Source organism: Miscanthus floridulus, chromosome 11, assembly GCF_019320115.1.
Source record: "Miscanthus floridulus cultivar M001 chromosome 11, ASM1932011v1, whole genome shotgun sequence".
Classification (NCBI taxonomy): domain Eukaryota; kingdom Viridiplantae; phylum Streptophyta; class Magnoliopsida; order Poales; family Poaceae; genus Miscanthus; species Miscanthus floridulus.
In genome coordinates this window covers 59,157,389-59,166,582 of record NC_089590.1, presented here as the reverse complement: position 1 = coordinate 59,166,582, position 9,194 = coordinate 59,157,389, and the positions used below count along the sequence as shown (strand labels likewise).

The 9,194-nt window shown below is 38.8% G+C and overlaps 1 pseudogene; it reads left to right on the top strand.

Annotated features, from left to right (window-relative positions):
- Positions 1 to 324: 324 nt before the first annotated feature.
- LOC136492026 (uncharacterized) lies at positions 325 to 2,737 on the top strand (annotated as a pseudogene).
- The last annotated feature ends 6,457 nt before the right edge of the window (positions 2,738 to 9,194 follow it).

Sequence of the window (9,194 nt, the reverse complement as noted above, 5' to 3'; positions counted from 1 at the left end):
TTGAAATCTGTTGTTTGACACTAAAAAGTGGGCTGAACTTGTTTAAGTGGGTCTAAACTTGTTTTGTTTCTCCTTTTTGTATGATGCTTTATATATCCAAATCTGATTCCCCTCAAAAAAAATATATGTATCCTAATCTGATGTAATTTATGCAATGTGCTATTTATAGCATGTATGTACTTCTTAATTTGACTGGGCATCAGATTTGTATAGCAGATGACCTTTTCCTTTGTGTGCCTTGTTTACTAGGTAACATGATGAACTAACCTTTAATTATTGCCAATAATTTTAGGTAATAACTCTGCTCTACTTGACAACACACACATGACCACTGGGGCTGATGCAATTGACTGGCCTAATTAGCATAGCCAAATGGATGATGGAGGTGATGGTTTCTTACTGTCATTCTATAAGTTAGGTTTGTATGATGAATGCATTCTTACTGGCTGCCCTTTTTAGATGGCTTTGCCCAGCATGATGACAACACCATCGTGGCTGGTATAGCTGATGGCATTACCCAACATGGTGACGACAACCAGATTGCTAACGAAGGTGATAGTTTGTTCCTCTATTTTTCATATTCCATATTGCCTCAATGGATCAATGTTTGCTTCACCTACTTAATTTTAATTTCAATGTACATTTACAACTAGGGGGAGAGGAGAGAAGGGACCGGGGACATAATATGGGACTTGGTCTCCAAAGGTTAAACCGAGCGCGCCGTGGCAAGCTGCAAGTTGTCATAACTGAAGGGCATATAAGGCCGGTGGTTCCTCTTGTTGCTGCAAAGTTTGCAAGTGAATGCAACATCATAGTTAGGAACCATGTGCCTATACTCCCGCATTGGAAGCTGTACAAGAAAAAACCTGCATCAAGTTCAAAGGAGAAAGAACCAAAAGAGAGAACCAAACGAGAAAGAACCAAAAGAGAAAGAACCTGCATCTGCGTATGTTGATTTATTCTTAGGAAAACTAAAGGTACATACATTCTTTGGCCCCTTCCACATTTAGTCTCAATATAAGAACCATTGTTTGTTGTTTTATGCCATAAGTTACTGAATTGATATTCTTTTCTGCACATGTTCTTCCATTCAATTAGGCCAAATTTGACATAAACACAGAGGATAACACAGTTAAAAAGGGTTGTATTGGGATGATGCAATCTGCGGTCCGCCAACAAAGATACAGGCTGAAGGCAGAATATTTTGATCCTTTTCCACTACATTTGGTTACAAAAACTTCTCCTGTCAAATGCATGACTGATGAACAGTGGCTTAAACTTTTAGAATCATGGAAGAGTCCCAAAAAGATGGTATGTTTTCTCTGAAAAACCAAAATGATGCCTTGTAGATGCTAATCTATCACCAACCTTACATGCATTTTTTTGTCTTTGATGTAGGAGATGTGTCAAAAGAACAAAGACAACCGAGGGAAAGTTAAGTACCATCACACAACCGGATCCCATGCCTACATGGTTCATGTTGAGAATTTGGTAAGTGAGCCATGTTAAACACCTTATAAATAAATGTATGCAACTGTTACTTAAGCATGCTGGGGGATAAAGCTCTCTGTATGAAGCTCATCAATAAATTTCATATTGCTGAAATGTTTTCTCACTTTACATAAGGGAATTTGAGATGTATTGATTTATGTAAGAACACAACTACTTGTCATGCTGCTGCTCTAATGTAAGGATAAGTTTACAGAATATTGTATTTTTAACATGCTGTGCTCTTGTGATGACAATATTAAGCATATTTTATCTTCCCAAGCCTTTAGAGCCTCACTAGATAATTGTAGCCTTGCTGTTTTCATATGTATCAGTTTCGAACATATTTGTAGATGTCCTCTTCATGAGGCTTTGTATGATGTAAACCAGGAGTGGTTCTCCCTTGTTATAGCAGCTTGCTGCTAATCAATAAAGGTTCCTTTGTCATAAAAAAATATTAAGCTTCTGCTGCTATTAACCACCATATTAAGCTATTTGTAACATGCTGCTGCATATGCTATTGTAACAAGCTACTGCTGCTATTTTTTAGATGTCTTTGTATAATTTGGTATAAGCTACTGGTGCTATTGTAATAAGCTACTGCTGTTATTGTAACCGCAACTATCTTTTTTTTAGTTGGACATGTTCTTCTAGATTTTTAGTTGAACAGTAACTATTTAGGTTAATCCTATTTATAGTTGAACATGTTCTTCTAGATTTTTAGTTGAATAGTAGCTGTCCAAAATTTTGTAACATCTTAATTCATGCTGGACCTAATGCATATATGTTGTTCTCAGGATGACAAATATAATGATGAAGAACCTAATGCATTTGATTTGTTCAAGGAGTGCCACTACAGCAAAAAAAATGCTACACCCCTATTGTACAAGAGGCTATTGTAAGATAATTTTCAGACTTTGATCTTTGTATTTTTAATTCTCTCAACATCAACCATCTTTGCTACTTGTTTGCTAGACTCAGATGGAAAACAAGCTATCTACAACAATAGAAGGTGAAGAACTTAAGTCTGTGGCTCAAGTTGTTGCTGATGTGCTTGCTGAGAACACCAAGAAGAATCAGTTCTTGCAGAATGTGGGGTACCAGAATGCCCGGTGTATTTCCAATGAGCAGAGTGCTGAACTGGAAGCGGAGAAAAAGACCAATGCTGAGCTTCGTGTACAAGTGGTTGATTTGTCAAATAAAGTGCAAGAATCTGAGCAGGCAAGGATTATTGACCGAGAGGAGATGAAGAGGAGTCAATCTGAGATGGAAGCAAAACTTAACCTTTTACTTAGTCAAATTCGACCAAGTTAAGACATGCATGGTGCATATCTTTTGTCACTAACTTGATGCATTTTGCTGCTGCTAACTTGTGTCAAGTCAATTTCGACCAAGTTAAGTGATACATGGTGGTATATATTTTGTTGCTGCTGCTCGCATTTTGCTGTTGCTGCTACATGCATCAAGCTGCTGGGCTTCTATGCATTCTGTGTTGTTGGCTTGTGCCATGGTAAACTATATGGCTGTATGCACTTCTGTATGTTAACTATTGTTGGATGAATACTTGTAATCTGATGTTGGTTGCAAATTTATGTGATATATTGTTGGATGGAAATATGAGTTATTTTATTTAATGTGTGGGCTATGTATTATTTTATTTAATGTGTGGGCTATGTATATTGTTGCAACAGTAATTATTTGAGCTGTGTGTGGGCTGTGTATATGGGCTGAATGTTCAAAAATGGGCTGTGTATATGGGCTATATGTGCTGTAGTAGTGGACTGAAAAGTGGGCTAAAAATTAGTGATGAATTTGGGTTGCAATATGCTGAAATGGGCCTGTGAAAATGGCTGAAAAATTGATGCAAAAATGGCTGAAATTGGGCCAAACTTGGCCCATCTTTGATTCTGGCCTGTTAACAAATGAGCTGGTGTATCTTTGATGTGGCAATTGATTCATGACGGTTATTTTTCGTCACAGGAAATGGGTTCGGGCTGGACTAACTAGGCCTTGGGCTCTATCATGACGGTTTAAAACCGTCACCGTTTATGTTAATCCGTGATGGTTTTCGACAAACCGTCACGCATGTCAATCCATGATGCTCAATCCGTGATGATTTCTGAAACCATCATAGATGCTGTTTACTGACGGGGTTTTAGTGATCCATGACGAAAATTTTCCATCATGGATTAACAGGATTCTTGTAGTGAGCTCATTCCTCAATCGACAAAATGTAGCCACATCTAGCGGTTTAGTGAAGATATCCACCAATTAATCCTTGGTCCTTACACCTTCTAGTGAAATATCATTCTTAGCAACATGATCTCTAAGAAAATGATGGCGGATATCTATGTGCTTGATGTAAGAGTGTTGAACCAGATTATTAGCAAGCTTTACCGCACTCTTATTGTCACACAAAAGAGGTACATTTTCTAGAACAATACCATAGTCTAGCAAAGTTTGCTTTATGTAAAGTATTTGTGCACAACAAGCACCCACGGCAATGTATTCCGCTTTGGCGGTGGACAAAGCCACACTATTTTGCTTCTTGGAGGACCAAGACACAAGTGATCTACCAAGCAAATGGCACCCTCCGGATGTGCTTTTCCTATCAACTTTGCAACCGGCATAATCCGAATCGGAATAGCCAACTAATTGAAATCTAGCTCCTTTGGGATACCAAAGACCAATGCTTTGTGTGTGCTTAAGATACCTAAGGATTCTTTTAACAGCAATCAAATGAGCTTCCTTAGGATTAGCTTGAAATCTAGCACACATACACACACTAAACATGATGTCAGGCCTAGATGTGGTTAAATATAGCAAGCTACCAATCATAGAGCGGTGAGAGTTTGACCAACCATTTACCTCCCTCATCTAGGTCGAGATGTCCATTAGATGGCATTGGTGTCTTGATTGGCTTACATTCATCCATATTGAACCTCTTGAGAAGATCCTTGGTATACTTTTCTTGAGAGATGAAAATCCCTTCTCTCATTTACTTGACTTGAAAACCAAGAAAGAATATACGCTCTCCAATCATAGACATCTCGAACTCCTTTGACATCAATTCACCAAACTCTTTGGAAGAATCTTCATTTGATGATCCAAAGATGATATCATCAACATATACTTGACAAATGAAGATCTCTCCATTAAGCTTCTTGGTGAATAGTATGGTGTCGACCTTCCCAATGGTGAAGCCCTTCCCAATGAGGAAATCCCGAAGGCATTCATACCATGCTCTTGGGGCTTGCTTAAGTCCATATAGCGCCTTGGACAACCTATAAACATGATTAGGATATCTAGGGTCTTCAAACCTAGGAGGTTGATCAACATAGACTAGTTCATTTATGAAGCCATTTAAAAATGCACTTTTAACATCCATTTGATATAATTTCATTTCATGATGCGATGCATATGCAAGGAGGATACGAATGGCTTTAAGTCTTGCAACTGGTGCAAAGGTCTCTCCAAAATCCAACCCTTCAACTTGAGAGAACCCCTTTGCAACTAGTCTTGCCTTGTTCCTCACAATAACGCCTTGATCATCTTGCTTGTTGTGGAACACCTACTTTGTTCCAATGACTCTTGCACCTTGTGGTCGCTCTTCAAGAGTCCAAACTTCATTGCGGGCGAAGTTGTTCAACTCTTCATGCACGGCATTTATCCAATCGGAATCTTGAAGAGCTTCTTCTACATTCTTAGGTTCAACACAAGAGACAAAAGAGTGATGTTCAATTAATGAAGCAAGTTTTTGAGATCGAATCATTACACCCTTTGATGGACTCCCTATGATGAGATCATGTGGATGAGCTTGTAGTAGAGGTGAGTTTCTTCTATCAACCACTTGAAGGGGAGGTTGTGGAGCATCAACATCTTGTGCTTGTGCCACCATTTGATCATGAGAGACATGAGTATCTTCATTTTCTACTCTCCCATCTTTATCACCATCTTGTGGCACATTTGATGAAGAAGGTGGATCAATCACTTGTACATCATCTTCATCATCTTTAGGCTTGATGTCTCCAACCAGAATGTTCTTCATAGCCTCCCTCAATGGTTCATCACCTACATTATCAAGATTCTCATGTGCTCCTTAGGAGCCGTTAGATTCATCAAATTCCACATCATATGTTTCTTCAACAAAGCCGGTGGCATAATTAAATACTCAATATGCTTTGGATTTTGATGAGTAACCAAAAACAAAACCAATATCACAACATCTTTGAAACTTCCCTAGGTGTTGCCGCTTCTTGTAGATGTAGCATTTGCAACCAAACACCCGAAAGAATAAGACGTCCGGCTTCTTCCCATTGAGCAACTCATAAGGTGTCTTGCCAAGAAATTTTTGAAGAAATAGGCGGTTGGATGCATAACATGCGGTGTTGATAGCTTCCGCCCATAGAGCTTTGGGTGTGTTGTACTCATCAAGCATTGTTCTTGCAAGTGTAATGAGTGTCCGGTTCTTTCTCTCTACTACACCATTTTGTTAAGCAATGCATGTTGCAAAGACCTCATGCTTGATTCCAACTTTATCACAATAAGCTTCAATGTTTGTGTTGTCAAACTCTTTTCCATTATCACTCCTAATCTTCCTGAGCTTCACTTCAAGCTCATTTTGTGCTCTCTTGGCAAACTTCTTGAAACATGATGCCACTTCGGTTTGTCATGAAGGAAGAACACCCATGTATATCTGAGTAGTCATCAACAATCATAAGACAATAAAGATTTCCTCCTAAACTCTTGTATGTTGTTGGTCCAAATAAGTCCATATGAAGGAGCTCTAGCACTCTTGTTGTTGACATGAAAGCTTTTGTAGGATGAGTGTTTGCAACTTATTTGCTGGCTTGACATGCACTACAAAGCTTGTCCTTCTAAAATTTCACATCCTTTAACCCTCTCACCAATTTATTCTTCATAAGCTTCTTGAGTGAGCTCATTCCAACATGAGCCAGTCTTCTATGCCATAGCCACCCAAGTGATGTTTTGGTGAATAGACTTGCCTTCAAGTTAGCATCTTCGGAGGTGAAATCCACTAGATATAGGTTGTTGTATCTAAATCCCTTGAATATAACTTGATCATCATCTTTCTTAGATACAATCACTTCCTTTTTGGTAAACAAACATTGGAAGCCAAGATCACACAATTATCCAACGGATAGCAAGTTGAAACTAAAAAAAGCAACATATAGCATATTTGAAATAGAGTGATCATTTGATATTGCCACTTTGTCCAATCCTTTCACTTTGCCCTTTGAATTATCTCCAAATGTAATTCTTTCTTGGCCATCTACTTTTTCATCTAGTGAGGTGAACATACGAGGATCACCAGTCATATGTTGTGTGCAACCACTATCAATTACCCAATAACTTCCACTAGTCTTGTAGTTCACCTACACACAAGAGATCAAGCTTGTTTAGGGACCAAACTTGTTGAGGGCCCTTGACTTTCTCTACAAGTAACTTTGCAACCCAAATTTTCTTAGGCCTATTCTTGTTGGGAGGTCCTAAGAATATGACTTTCATTTTACCAGTAGAATCCTTTCTAAGCATGTAATGAGCATTGAAAGAAAAAGGTCTAGCATGCTTGGGCAAGGGTTGTGGTGGTGGAGTTTGACACTCATGGGCAAAGTGACCTTCTTGTCCACACTCAAAATACCTCTTTGGCTTTGGCTTTGACTTGTGTTGTTGTTGTTGTTGAGCTTGAGCCTTCTTCTCTTGATTTGCCAAATACCCAATTCCACTTCTATCCATCTTCATGACGGTGTTCATTAGTAGCTCACTTTGAAGATGTTGACATCTTGTGAATTTGCTCAACCCGGTCTTGAGATGTTATTTTTCTAGCTTGAGCTTCTTGTTCTCTTCTTTGAGCTCATCATGAGTCTTCTCCTTCTTGAGTCTCTTGTTTACTTCTTTGAGCTTCTCATTCTCATTCTTAAGCTTCTCATTCTCATTCTTGATCTTGACATATTCATCATAATTATTGGACTCAACCACTTGCTTGCCTTTGCTACTAGAACCTTGCTCAATGCTCTCAATAATAAAATCATCACATGATGTAGCTATATCAATCTTAACAACATCGTTAGTAGCATCATGTGGCTCATTGGATAAAAACTCATGAGAGATAACAAGATTATCATGATTAACCTTGAGGTTGGTATACTCTTCTTTTAGCATGTTGTAGCTAGTGATGAGCTCATTATGTATCCCCTCAAGTTTATCATGTTTTTCTTTAAGCTCTTTCTTAGAAGATTTGAGCTCCTTGAGTTTGGATGACATAACATCATTTGCTTCTCTAAGCTCAACACTAGCCTTTTCCGCTATATCACATTTAGCTAAAAGAGAGTCATTCTTAAGTTCAAGCTTTTCATTCTTAGCTCTAGTCTTTCTAATGATCTTAGTATATTGATTTAGCAATTTAACAAGATCATCATATGAAGGTGATTCAAATTCATTATCATCACTATCACTATCATCATTGTGAGCATGTTCATCACCACTACTATCATCATCATTTGATACCTTTTGTTCACCCTTGGCCATAAGGCATAGGTGTGTAGAGGATGATGGCGGTGGTGTCAGTGAAGATGATGAAGAGTCAATCACAATGGTGGCTACCTTCTCGTTGTCACTATCATCATCGGATGAGCAACTTGATGAATCAATGTCTATGAGTCAATCACCGACGATGTATGCCTTGCCATTTTTTTCTTCTTGTGGAAGTCCTTGCCATCCTTCTTCTTGTATGGCTTGTTTTTCTTCTTCTCATCTTCATCTTCATCACTTGAGTCATCTTTCTTGCCCTTATTCTTCTTCTTGTATTTGTCTTTCTTAGGCTTGGGGCATTGATGTGCTAGATGACCAAGTTCTCCACAATTATAGCAATCCATCTTAGAGATTGGCTTCCTTCTAGTGCTAGTGAAGAAATTCATTTTCTTGCCATCAAACTTGATGCCATTCTTGTTGAGCTTCTTTAGCATCTTGGTGGTTCTTCTCACCATGAGAACAAGACTTGCATCATCAACTTCATCATCACTTGAGCTCTCATACTCAATTCTTGCTTTGCCCTTCTCTTGGCTAGCCTTGAATGCTAAGTCTTTGTCTTTCTTCTTGGTAGAGGATGAGCCATCTTGTGGTGTGATGTGCATGTACATCTCATGAGCATTGATCTTTCCCAAGATTTGAGTTGGTGTAGCGATGGAAAGATCACCTTGATGAAGCACGGTCACAATGTGCCCATATTTGTCAATGGGGAGGACACTCAAGATCTTTCTTACAACATCGGATGGTTGCATTTGTGTAAGTCCGAGCCCATTGACTTCCTCTACAAGAACATTCAAGCGTGAGTACATTTGATTAGCACTCTCTTTAGGAAGCATCTCAAAAGAATTAAGCTTTTTCATTATGAGATGATAGCGTTCCTCACATTTCACTCTTTGTTCCCTTATGGAGCGCACAAATGTCCGACCATAGTGCATGGGCATCCTTGTGGTTCCTCACTTAGTTAAACACATCTTTGCAAATACCTCTAAAGATGGTGTTTCTAGCCTTTGCATTCCATTTTTCGTAATTCACTTCAACACCTTAAAGGTGCATGGGATCCCTAGGTTTTGGGAAACCTTGAGAGGCGGCTCTAAGAATTCCAACATCTAGAGCTTCTAAATACGCCTCCATGCGGATTTTCCAATAAGGAAAATCAT